Raw genomic sequence first — 12,926 nt, 5'->3', positions numbered from 1 at the left:
ATTTAACTCTTCATACAAAGCATAACTAATTAAAAGGGATTCATAGCAGCACTGCAAGATGACCACCAGCTTAAGATTGTTTCTAAAAGGCACTTAACAAAAGTCTTGCATAATAGGGCTATCTACGGCTATTAGCCATAATGAGAGCTAAAATGGATCCTGTTTTCAGAGGCAGTGTACCTTTATGTACAAGATGTTGGAGACAAGCAACAGGGGAGAGCAGTTGCCTTCATGCCCTGCTTATAAGCTTCCCAGAAGTATTTAAATGAGTGGCATGATGCTCTGGGACTACAGGGCAGCACTCGCTGGCCTCTGCCACTGGCCAGGAGAGCCAGGGCCACTGAGAGGCTGCACTCCTTGCCTTCCAGAAAGAACATCAAGGAAAGGGGAACAGCAACCTGACACCATCCATCGGCCAGAGAAAGAGCAGGGAGCTCGAGTTCTCTGCCAGAAAAAAACAACAGGCTCCAACCAGCAGTTGCCCTGGGACTGCAGAACCAAACGGAAGTGTGCTAAGGGCCCATCCATCAACTAGAGCAGAGGTGTTGAACCTCAGGCTTGTGGCCAAATCTGGCCCACTTCAGGTTCCCCAGGTGGCCATGCCCCCTTCCATGACTCCACCCTCTTTTCCCAGTTTGTTGGGTGGGTTTCCCAGCTTTTGCACAGATTTTCCCCCATTCTAACAGGTTGAATGCCTCTCCAAAGGCTGTTACTGCAGTAAGAGCTTTAAGCTAAAACTAGGGATGTACGAAAGTCACTTACCTTTCCGCGGATTATGTTCATGGGGGGGGGGGGGAGGCATTCCATCCCTCCCCCCGGAATCCTCGACGGGGGGGGGAGGCGATCCGTTCCTCCCCCCCGTAATCTTTGATGGCCAGCTGTGCTCTGCGGCAGCTCCGCAGAGCAGCCGGCCAGGCCCAGGCCGGAGCCGCCCGCAGCCGGATTTCCGGCCGTGGAGGCCTCTGGTAAAAACAAAAAACGTGTACGCAAATGGCGGTGGCTACGGCCGCCACCATTTGCGTTCCCTATTTTTCGCCGTCTTAGTCTACGTAAATATTTACGTAGGCTAAAACGGCGAATCAAAAAGGGACGCAAATAGCGCCCGCTACGCTATTTGCGTTCCCCTTTATTTTCGCCGTAATAGTCTACGTAAATATTTACGTAGACTAAGACGGCGAAAAATAAGGAATGCAAATGGCGGCGGCCGTAACCACCGCCATTTGCGTATGCGGTTTTTTTTTTTAACCCAGCCGTGATAGGCTACGTAAATCTTTACGTAGCCTATCATGTCTTTGTAAAAAAAAAAAAAACAACCCTCCAGACTGCAAATGGCAGCGGCGGCAGCCGGTCAGAAGACGAGCCACCGCAGCCGCCACTGGAGCCGCGGCCGCCCGGAACATCCGCCCCAGGTAAGTCTTGTCCCAGGGGGGATCCGCGGGGGGGCAGGCCATTCCGCCACAGATTTCAGGGGGCCGAATGCACTGGCATTCGGCTTCACCGAGATCCGTGGAGGAATTCTCTGACATCCCCAGCTAAAACATGCTGGTATTCTTTGTAGTCTGGCTCCCCCTTTTTACATCTGGTCCACCCCTTCTGCCTTCTGCCCCATCCTCCACTGGAATGTGGCTCCCCAAGCGTGCGTCTCCAAAACTGAACTCGGCCCTCGTGCTTAATTAAACAGGTCTGACATCCCGGAGTTAGAGGATTAAGGGCTGCTGGGTTGTGTTTAGGTGTGAGTGTGGGTGTTTAAAGTATTTTTACAACCCACTGCTTGTAGGCTGCCTTGAGAATCATTGGATTGAAAGCCAGGTGTCTTAAACCTGGGGCCTGACCCAGCCAGGACCCACACTAAACAGATCCATGACTCATGTCCACTTGTGTGAAAGAATGATAAGTTTATTGACAGAAAATGGATGCAGATAATAAAGAACAGTAAGATAATAAAAACAAATAAAAGCTTACACATGGCCCTCGGTTCAAAGCTGTAGCTACTCCAGTTCCCTTGAAGTAACAGGTGTTGCCCCAAGAGGTAATCAGAGTAGCTATAGCTTTGAGCTGAGGGGTGTGTGTAAGCTTTGCTTTTATTGTCTGCATCCATTTTCTATCATTCTTTCACACACGTGGACATGAGTGATATTGGTACCTTCAAATGTGTTTAGTGTGGGTCCTGGCTGGATCGGGCCTCAGGGTTAAGACACCAGGGTATAAATCTTCAAAACAAACTAAACACTACACCATAAATGGCTGCCTTATAGTGCAGTCCTACGTGTGTACATCCCATTGAGTTATATTGGGCTTCGGTAAGGGAGCATAGGCTTGCATCCATGACTGAGATTTGTATCCCTTGAAATAACTGTCTCCCTGGCTCTCTGCAATGGGGGTGCAGTAAACATCCCATGATGGGCTTCAGTCCCAACAAGTATCCAACTGGTGGAAATTGCCACTGATTTTCAACAGAAGCTCATCACCAAGACCCTCCAAAGAGAAGGGACGCTCGGGAATCCTGGGAGATGGGGTCCAAAACATCTGGAGGGCACCATGTCGGGGAAGGCTCGTCTACCCTGACTGGCAGAGGATCTCCGGGGTCTTACGCTGAGCTCTTTCACATCGCTGGCTACCTGAGCCTTTTAATTGGAGATGAATGCCATTCTCTGCCCCCTCGCTGGCTCACAATTCTGTGGCAAGCCTCCGATTCCCCCTCTCATCTTCCCACAAGGTGCCAGCTGATGCCAAGAAGTGCGGCACAGCTCAGTCCTCCAGCACGAGGTCTGACTAATACAGCCACAGAGGGTGTTGCCAGCTCCCACCAGCAACTCAAGTCTGCCACAACCCCGTCCTTGGAGCTTAGCCTACGGCTGGCTGGAGCAGAGGGTCACGGGGCACAGCTGCCTTCCCAGAATGCCTCAGGCAGGGTGGAAGAGTGCCCAGTGGGGCAGGATAAGTTGGAGAAGGAACAAGGCGAAGAGGGGCTGCAGCCGCCTGCCCGTAGCTGTCTTTGCACTGCAGCACGCTACTAATGACGGTGATGACGATGATAATGATGATATTTTTAAAAAAAAAAAACAGCAGTGCCACACAGGCCACATCCTTGCTCTGAGCTGGAGCTTGTTCTTCTCTCTTTAATAGCACTCAGAGAGACAAAGGCAGGAAAATGGCCACCACATCTGAAAGCTGTGGCCTGAAGTTACTGCTTCATGGGAAGGGCCAGACGGGGGAAGGGGCTACTGATGCAGCACTAAGAACACAGGAATGTCGGACGCTGCCTTATCAGACCATCAGCCAGACTGCTGGCCCATTTAGACAGCAGCTCTCCAGGCTTTCAGGCAGGGTTTTTCCAGCCCGTCCTGGAGATGCCAGGGATCGAACCTGGAACCTTCTGCATGCAAAGCGTGTGCTCTACCTCTGAGCTATAGGGAAGGCTACAAATTGCAGCACAGCTGGTGTTGCGATTTACAACCACTACCAATAAACCCAGTGGGGGTGGGGGAGAGATGCTGACGTCGGGGGGGTGAGGAGGCCCAAGGAAACCAGGTTCTGACACTAACCCTATGGCACTTTAAAGACTAGCAATGTTATTACACCAGTCTTGTATCTAACTAGTCAGCTGGTCACCTAGGCGACAAGGAATTCCATGTGGGCGAATGCATGGAATTCCATGCAGGAGAGTGGATTGGCAGAAGAGGGATGGATCTCTCCATTCCTCCTCCACCAACCTGCTGTGTTTCTTTGCTGGTTGCCGAGGAACTGAAGTCCCTCCTCCATAGCCAACACAGAAACCAACTGGACATAGGAACCCATCCCTCCTTGCCAGCGAACTTGGTCATAAGATTTTTCTATTTACTAGCCTAAGAGGCTAGTTAAAAAAAAAGTTCAGGCTAGTAACTTTCCTGGCCTTATCTACAAGGCTGTCTCATAGCATAAGATGCATGAGGTGTTGTCCTCAGTTCACACATGGATAAGGATCTCCATTCCACCCAAAAGTGGCTTGGGTTGGAAATCCACATTTCCTTGCTCATTTAACTGATTGTGATGGGGAAAAGGTAGTTAAAGTCTTAGTAATTTGTATGGTAGATGATCTTAATAATGCATCCAAAGACAGTTCATTGTCATGGCAAAGTACACAAGTGTTTCCAAAGACTTCCCAGAGCATGATCAGAAGGGCCGTGCCGCAGTCTCTCCCACAAGGTAGTCGTGGAGAACACCGATTATTTGGCTCCGTTTCAACCGAGTTCTCAGGCCTAGTTCTGTGACTGAAAGTCTTGAATGCCTTGGTGGATGACTTATGCTGGGAAATGCACAGGGGGAGTGTGACCCTGTTAGTTCTCCTGGACTTCTCAGCCACTTCCAATACCACTGAACATGGTATCGTTCTGATTGGGGTTAGGAGGCATGGTGTTTAGAAGGTAGTTCTGATCCTACCTAGACAGTCAGTCTCAAAACATGATGCTGGGAGACTTCTGCTCTGATCTTTGGCCTGTAGGATCCTACAAGATTCCATCTTATCCCCCATGCTATTTAATTTCTACATGAAACTGCTGGAGGAAGTCATCCAGAGGTCTGGCCTCCAGTATTACCAGTAAGTGGATGTTTCCACCTGCTAATTCCCGGGAGGCTGTGGAATTCCTGACTAGATGCTTGGAGGTAGTTTTGGGATGGGTGAGGACAAAAAAGCTGAACCTTAATCCAGACAAGATAGAAGTATTTTGGTTGGGGAAAAATCCACTGATCCACTGTGGTTGGGGAAAAATCCACTGATCCCTCTATCCACTGATCGGGATAGAGGGATTCAACGGCCATTGGGTGGGGTCGCACTCCCCCTGAAAGACCAAGTCCATGGCTTGGGGGTCCTTCTGGACTCATCGCTGACTCTGGAAGCACAGGGGCCGGAAGTGGCCAGGGGTGCATTTTACCATCTTTGGTTGGTACAAGCTGCAGCCGTCTCTAGGGAAAGCAGGCTTGGCCTCAGGTGTGCATGCTCTAGTTACATCTAGACCAGACTGTTGCAATGTGCATTACATGGGGCTGCCTTTGAAGACGACTCGGAAACTTCAGCTGGTACAGAATACGGCTGCCCACGTCCTTGTTTGGGCTAGACAGTCAGATTGTATTGCTCCAAGTCTGTACCAGCTGCACTGGTTACCAGTGCCTTTCTGGGCCCAATTCAAAGTGCTAGTTTTGAGCTTTAAAGCCCTAGACGTTTTTTGAAGGACTGCATACACCAGTATGAGCCTGTCTATGTTTTAAGGTCATATCTGGAGGCCCTACTTACTGGCTGTCCACTAGTACCAGTAAGGTTGGCAGACACTAGGGTAAGGGCCTTTTCGGTAGTGGCCCCTACCCTATGGAATTCCCTCCCAAAAGTTATCTGGCTCTGTGAAGGTTTGGGGCCTACAGAGGCAAAGGGAGAAAAGGTCAAGCTTAGAGGCCTGGAGTTTTCTGTTGGGAGGAGGTAACCCTGAGAGGAGTAGTTTCATTTCTCTGGCTAACTGACAGTTTCATTTCTCCACTTAAGTTTCATTTCTTCTGGTTTGAAGCAGTACTGTCAGTTTTGAGGGAGCAGGGTATATAAAGTGAGTGTCAGGGTGGACACTGAGCCCATAGAATCCCAGAGTAGTTCTGATTCTGAGGAACAGCAGTCGCTCCTGGGAGAGGAGCGCGCTCCGCTTTCCCAGGGCCCACAGCTGGCGGAGATTCCTCCCACCAGCATTCCTAGACTTGAAAGCAGTCCAGGGAGTGACCGAGCAGAGATAGCAGACTTAGTGGATGTGCGGTGCAGATGCAGAGAGCGGTGCCAAATGGAGAGCGCGGAAAGGAGGCGTAGCGCCCGGTTGGCGCTCAAAGAATGGTTGCGCCCAGAGGAGCAAAGGGAAGAGGGGAGGGATTCTCCCTAGTCCTTATATTCAGGGGTCTGCCAGTAACTGCCTTTCAAACGGGGACCAACTGTTCTAACTTAGGGCATAGGGATGCTGCTGCTCAGATCTAGTTGCTATCTGTAGAGCTGTTAAGTTGTAAAAGAAGAATAAAGCTTTGAAAGGAATCCCTTTGTCTGTGTCTGGACTTGGCTACTGGATTAGACTGAGAGCCCTCCAAGGAGCCCTTGACAGTGAGAGAGCCAGGAAGAGCAGAGACAGCCAGAGCCTGAAGTGAGAGCAGAGTCTGAAGAGTGAGCAGGAAGAAGCAGCCTAGAAAAGTCTAAGGACAGCTAGGGTAAAGGAACTTGCGTTTTGCACATTTTCTTTTCTTTTAAGGCCTTTTGTATCACTCAGCTCTATTGTGTAAATACCTTTAGTTGTAATTTGTTTGCTTTAAATCTACTAGTAAAACTGTTGTGGTTAAACCCTGGGTCTAGAGTGTCAGTCACCTCACATCTACAGCCTAAACCGCACGTTACTGGGAAGGGGAAGTTTAAAAGAAGGAAGGTGGGACTCTTAAGGAGGCAAGAGATCCTTAAGGAGTTGCTCAGGGGGTCCAGGTCATAAGGGGAACCTTGACAGGCTTTATCTGTGGCTGCTTTTAAAAGAGCTTTAAAACCATACTTGTCATGACTTTTATTGAAAAGCCATGATTCTCTGGCTTTTAGCTAAAAACGTTTTATGGTATTTGCAGCTTTGATTTTAACTGGCTTATTTTAACATTGTTTAAATTTGAGGTGTTTTTATAATTTGTGATATTTAATTGTATTGTTTTGATACAGTAAGTTGCCTTTGGAGACTATGGTCTTGAAAAGTGGCTAAGAAAGATAGGTATAAATACATACAAATAAAATGTAGCCCTCTTGCTGAATCTATATGAATTATTGCTTGATTACATCGTTCCTTCCTCCGAGGAAATCAGAGCAGGAGTCATGATTCCTCCCTCCCCATTTTATCCTCACAACAACCCTGCAATTTATTTTATTTATTTATTTTATTTAAAACATTTATATCCTGTCCTATAACATTCAGATCTCAGGGTGGAATACAGATAAAAGGTAGGTTAGACTGAGAGAGAGTGCCTGGTCCCAAGTTACCCAGTGAGATTCATGGCTGAGGACGGATTTGAACACAAGACTCTCCAGTCCTAGCCCAAGACTTAACAATGACACCATTCTGGTGCTCTAATCAGCTATTTCCCATCATTTCTATAGCATACATTACATTATGATGTACATTATCTTGATGTCACCCAAAACAACAACAAACCTGTAAGGTAGGCCAGTTTTATTCATAGATTTTTCCAGTCACGGCACATTCTCTTTTGTACTACTGTTCCATTACCGTGTCTCTCATTTCTGGGCACTTTTGTCCCTGACTGTCCTTTCATTTCAACAGCTTTTGCCCTCTATTATTATTATTATCATCATCATCATCATCATCATCAGTTATTTGAGACCTACAGCCCCAGGGCTGATTGCCAAAGTCTCCTCGCCCCACAAGAGTCCTGCCTCTTACTTGAAGGCTGGGATGAAAGCCACAGAGTCAGAAGCCAGCAGATATTAATTAATGGGGCCTGCAACAGCAAGTGTGACTGAGCACATGTGGGTGAGAGCGACTGAGTGGGTGGGAGCGGGTGTATATGACAGAGGACTGTCAGCAAAGGGGGGAACGTGCGTGTGCGCAGCTGTGAAATGTGTCAGCACAGAAGTGGGAGAGAGATCATGTCCCTGCCTGTCTTCTAGCAGGTCATGCTCTTTCTCCACCCTGTACCGTCTCCCATTTTTCATGCATCAGCAATAACATCCTGCAGGGCTGCAGGACAAGGGCACTGCTGAACTCAGCACACGTGCGCATAACCAGCAACACCTGAAGCATCAGCAGCTCTTTTGCAGAGGATTCGGCACTGGCCAATTCCGCACAAGGACTACCCTAAGTTAAGACTATCTTCTCATCTTGATGACCCCAAACCCAGGGCTTTAGCACAGGTTTGTAAACAGCCACTCGCCTGGGGCGGGTCAGAACTTTCTGCAGGGGAGCAGGCAAGGACGTTTTACGAAAGTTGGATTTTCACAGGGGTTTCAGTCTGTGCTGGCTCCCAGGGTTTTTGTTTTTTTGCGGGGGATTCAGGCAAAATGCTCTCAGATGGCCCCCCTCCTGTTCACAACTCTCACTGCTGCCCTCTCCCTCTCTACCGAAACTGTCTCACCAGAGAGGAAGGCGCAAAGTGGAGGCTGCTGCCCTTTCTCTTCGATCGTGACTCCTAACATGCTCAGAAACAGCAGGTGAAGAAGCAGTAATACCAGGGAGGAGGCGCAGGACCACAGATCCCCAGAAATACAGGAAGTTTCCCTCTCCTTAGTCAGACTACTGTCCACTATAGCTCAGCAGTGTCTTTACCAGGGGTGGGGATCTTGTAGCCCTCCAGACGTTTTGGCCTACAAAACATTCAGCCCTAGCCAGCGCAGTCAATGGTGAGGAATGGTAGGCGTTGTAGGCCAAAACATCTGGAGGACCACAAGCTTCCCACTGATGATCCACACTGGTTCTCCAGCTCTACCTGAGATGCACTTTTCTGTACACGAAGGATGTGCTCTACCGCTAAGCTACATCCCATCCCTTGAGTTGGCGGTGGGGTCCCTGGTGGGGCATGGGCTTCAGCAGGTGTCCAACAATGTCAACTCCTAATGCCGACCCTGGTTTGGGCCACTGAGAGGTGACTAAGAGCTATTCATGAGCGGATGCACAAGTAACTGTGGATTTATTTGCAGGACTGGATTAGGAATATGCACCGCCACAGAGCACATTTATAATGTGGGCTTCATCACTGTCCACAGAATCCTGAAAAGCTTACACTTTGGCCAGGCAAACAAGTTTCTAGCCCTCATGGATATAGAGAAAAATAAGGGGAGAAAAACATGCCAGATTTTGCTTGGAAATTAGAGATGCTCCAAGTAGAGTATGTTTACGAAGGTGTCTATGCATGACCCTTAGTTGGCCCCGGAAACCCTATTACTCCTCTTTCCATCCCACCCCTCAGATATCTTATCCTCCATCCCTGATCCCTATCACATACCAGTCTTCCATTCCACACAAGCAACTGGCAGACTCCAGATTACACAAAGATTCCTGCAAATTGTGCAGAGAGAATAAGGCCCCATTCAGACATTACAAGAACAATCCAGACATGGGAAAAATTACTGTGAGATGTGGGAGGATGCGTGCTTTCCTGTGAATGCAGACACAACCAGTGGAGGCTGGTGGCTCCTATTTCAGTGAGGCGGTACATCCGCTCAGGGTTTCAGTCAGAACTGGTTCGGACCTTGGATAGGTCCTTTAGATTTCAGACTGGTTCTGACTAAAACCTGGAGCGGATTCACCGCCCCACTGATATTATTTATTTATTACATTTATATCCCACCTTTTTCCATCATGGAACTCAAGGTGGCTACATCTGGTTCCCAGGTGGTCTCCCCTCCAAGCACTGGCCAGACCCAAACCAGCTTAGCTTCAGCACAGTGGCTGCCTCATGTGCCTTCAGACTATGCCCTGATACCAGAGCCACCAGCCTCCACTGGACACAATGTTCTAGAAAGCAAGATGGCAGGACTCACGCCCTCCATAAACGTTGTGCCCTCACTTCCTGAGGTCGTACCTCCTTAACCCAGGTGTTTGGGGGCAGACTGTCCTTACGAAACATTAGTACACACACGCACATTTCTCACTAATGAACTGCAGCATCAGGGGATGACTCAGACGTTTGAACGATCCAGCCCCAATGTGTCACCGCAGACAGAGGTTTCGCGTCACCCACAAGGTCAGCTCAGACCATAACACTTCTGCCCCAGAAGACAGTTCACGCGTTTGGCAGGGAGGCACCAAGAGCCGATTCAACAAGGGAAGAGAAAATCAAAAGAACGGGCATGTGTGAGCCACCCTGAAGATGCAAAGAAAACGCACTCTGCACATATGCCAGAACACACTTCTTTATCACTCATGTCTGTGCCAGGGTTCTGCCCCTGGCATTGAAAACCGCTTACTAAGGCCGAGATCCTAACTAAAATAATCTCTACAACCCTCACCCCATCCCCAAATACTCATTTAACTCCAACAGAATCATAGACTTGGTTCACATGATCGCAGGGTGGTTAACAAGCCACCCGGCACACATGGGCTGTAGTAGGGTTCTAGGGTGACTTGCAGAACAAGCCACCCTGGCTGGGTTTGCATTATGCGACAAGCCATGCTGCTGAAGGCAATTATGCTAATCCCCACGGCATGCAACTGGCACACATGGTGGGGAAAATAAGCTGGCACGGCTTATATTTCCCCAGCCACAATGGTGCAAACCAGGCCATAGAGCGGGAGGAGACTTTGGAGGTCATCCAGTCCAACCGCCCACTCAGTGCTGGCTCTGCAAAGCAGGAAGCAACGACAGCATCCCTGACTGGTGGTCATCCAGTTTCTGATTAAATACCCCCAGCAAAAGAGAACCCAAAGAGAACCCAGCACCTCTTGGGGCAGACACCTCTTAATTCTTTCATTTCTTCCATTTTTGTATCGCCCAATATGGGACTTTGTGCATTCAAAGCACAGGGTCAGCTATAGGCCTTCTTCCCCCTCATCTCTTGTAGCCTGCATTAGGGGATGAAGATATCCTGAAGGGGCAGAAGGAGAAAGTGTCTATATACCCAGCCTTGGTTTAGCACCAGCTGGGGAGAACAAGGAGTTGGTTTAGGGTGTGCGGGTGGTGTCTGTATGAGTGACTGTCTATATTCCTTCTAATGGGCAGTGCTGGCTCCACAGCTTTTCCAAGCCCTTGGGAAGGAGGCGATCATGGGCATGCCTGGCCCCATTTGGCCCCAAGCATGCAGAAAAGAAGACAATGCCTCTGTGAATGTACACAGTGCTTTCTCTTACCATTACAAAACCAGAGCCAAGCACAAAACATCTGAGACTAAGGCAGGGTTGCAGAACCTCAGGTCGCAGACCACCTGGGGTTCTGATCTGGCCCTCTGGGGTTCCCCAGACTGCCCCATCCCCTTTCCCTGGTCCCACCCCCTTTCACCTAACCACTAATTGTTTGGTTTTCCCAACTTTTATGCAGTTTTCCCCCATTCTAAGAGGTTGAAATGCCTCTCCTAAGGCTTCATAACTGGCAGGAAGAGCTTTAAACAAAAAATATGCTGGTATTTGTAGCCCCACCCCATTTGCCTCTGGCCCTGCCCCCATTTGCCTACTGCTCTGTCCACCACTGGAAAGCAGCTGAGAGCCTTTCTGAAATGGAATTTGGACCTTGGGCTGAAAGAGGTTCCGCACCCCTGGGCTGTTCCAGGGCTCCCAGAACCAAAGCAGTTTCTTCCAGGCAGCACCTCTCGTCACTCCCTCTAATAGTGAACTCAGCCCATGAGTGCCGACAGAACTGTAGCCAAAAGAGGACCATCGAGAAACAAGAAGGCACTGTCGTTACGCCCGGAGGAATGCCGAGGTGGGAGGGTGCTGTTGCGCTCATGCCCTGCTTGTGGGTTCCTGGTCAACAGCTGGTTGGCCACTGTGGGAACAGAATGCTGGACTAGATGGACCTTTGGTCTGGTCCAGCAGGGCTCTTATGTTCGCAGAAGTACAAACAATCTTTCAGAAAGCAAAACCAAAAATGCTCAGTGAGGACTGAGCATGCTCGATGGCCACAGAATACTGAGTGTCTGTTGCGATGGGGGGGAAAGGGAAATGGAGCGAGGGGACGGAGTAACCTGAAAGAAGCATGGCTGGCTGGAAGACTGAACAGCAGAACTCCATACTGTAACATTTTGTTGCAGGTCCCACCAGTTTCATATATTTATCACATCAAAGATTCTTGCTGTGAGAAAGCATATGAGATCATGGCCCACCTGAGCCCGCTAGGAGAGGAAGGGGCGGCAGAGGTTGATGATGGAGGCCCCTCAACAGCGTCTGGGCATTAGCAAACACCTCTCTTGCTGCTGGGCTGATAGAAACATAGGAAGCTGCTTATGCTGAGGCAGATCATTGGCCCATCAAGCCCAGTATTGTTGACACTGGCTGGCAGCAGCTCTCCAGGGTTTTAGGCAGGATTCTTTCCTCACCCTACCTGGAGAAGCCGGGGATCGAACCTGGGACCTTCTGCATGCAAAGCAGGTACTCCATCACACTGAGCTATGGCCCCTCTGTATGCTGGCCATATGGACTTACTCAGTAGAGGACTTATTTTGGGATTTTAAAAACACCCAATCTGGAAGAGAGAGAGACAGGTTTATGGAAAATAACAGCCATTATAGGGGACAATACACTAAACAACATAAGAACATAAGAAGGGCCTTGCTGGATCAGACCAAGGTCCATCTTGTCCAGCATTCTGTTCATACAGTGGCCAACCAGCTGCCCACAGGAAATGTACAAGCAGGGCATGAGTGCAACAGCACCCTTCCACCCATGTTCCCCAGCAACTGGTGCACATAGGCTTACTGCCTCTAGTACTGGAGGCAGCACGTAGCCATCAGGAGTAGTAACCATTGATAGCCTTCTCCTCCATGAGTTTCTCCAATCCCCTTTTAAAGCCATCCAAATTGGTGGCCATCACTGCGTCTTGTGGTAGTTTGACTAAGTGCTGTGTGAAGAAGGACGTCCTTTTATCTGTCCCAAATCTCCCACCAATCAGCTTCATGGGATGAGCCCAGGTTCTAATATTATGAGAGTTCCAAAGAACGTGAGGGAATGGCTGCTTAGCTGTCAAGTCAATGATCATATAGAAGGTGGCATGCAGGCCGTTTCTGAGGTGAAAAACTGTAACGGCCATAGTCCCTCACCCAAAGAGAGCAGGAGAGTAACTAAGTAAGAGAGAGGGAGAAAAATGTCTCCCTGTCCACGTTCTCCACACCATGCATAATTTTGTACACCTCTGTCATGTCTCCCTGACTCGCCTTTTTTCCAAGCTAAACAATCCCAGCTATTGTAACCTTCCCTCATCGGGGAGTTGCTCCAGCCCCTTGATCATTTTAG

General features: G+C 49.2%; 1 protein-coding gene across 2 annotated transcripts in view; it reads right to left on the bottom strand.

The window, feature by feature from the left end:
- The window catches only part of SCN1B (sodium voltage-gated channel beta subunit 1), a 53,457-nt gene that overhangs the window by 28,054 nt on the left and 12,477 nt on the right, over positions 1 to 12,926 (bottom strand). The window lies entirely within an intron of this gene.

This window comes from Heloderma suspectum, chromosome 10 (genome assembly GCF_057233095.1).
Source record: "Heloderma suspectum isolate Gila_16-S chromosome 10, 16-S_ref, whole genome shotgun sequence".
Taxonomy (NCBI): Eukaryota; Metazoa; Chordata; class Lepidosauria; order Squamata; family Helodermatidae; genus Heloderma; species Heloderma suspectum.
The sequence above is the reverse complement of the archived record's forward strand: the minus strand, read 5'-3'. Positions and strand labels throughout refer to the sequence as shown.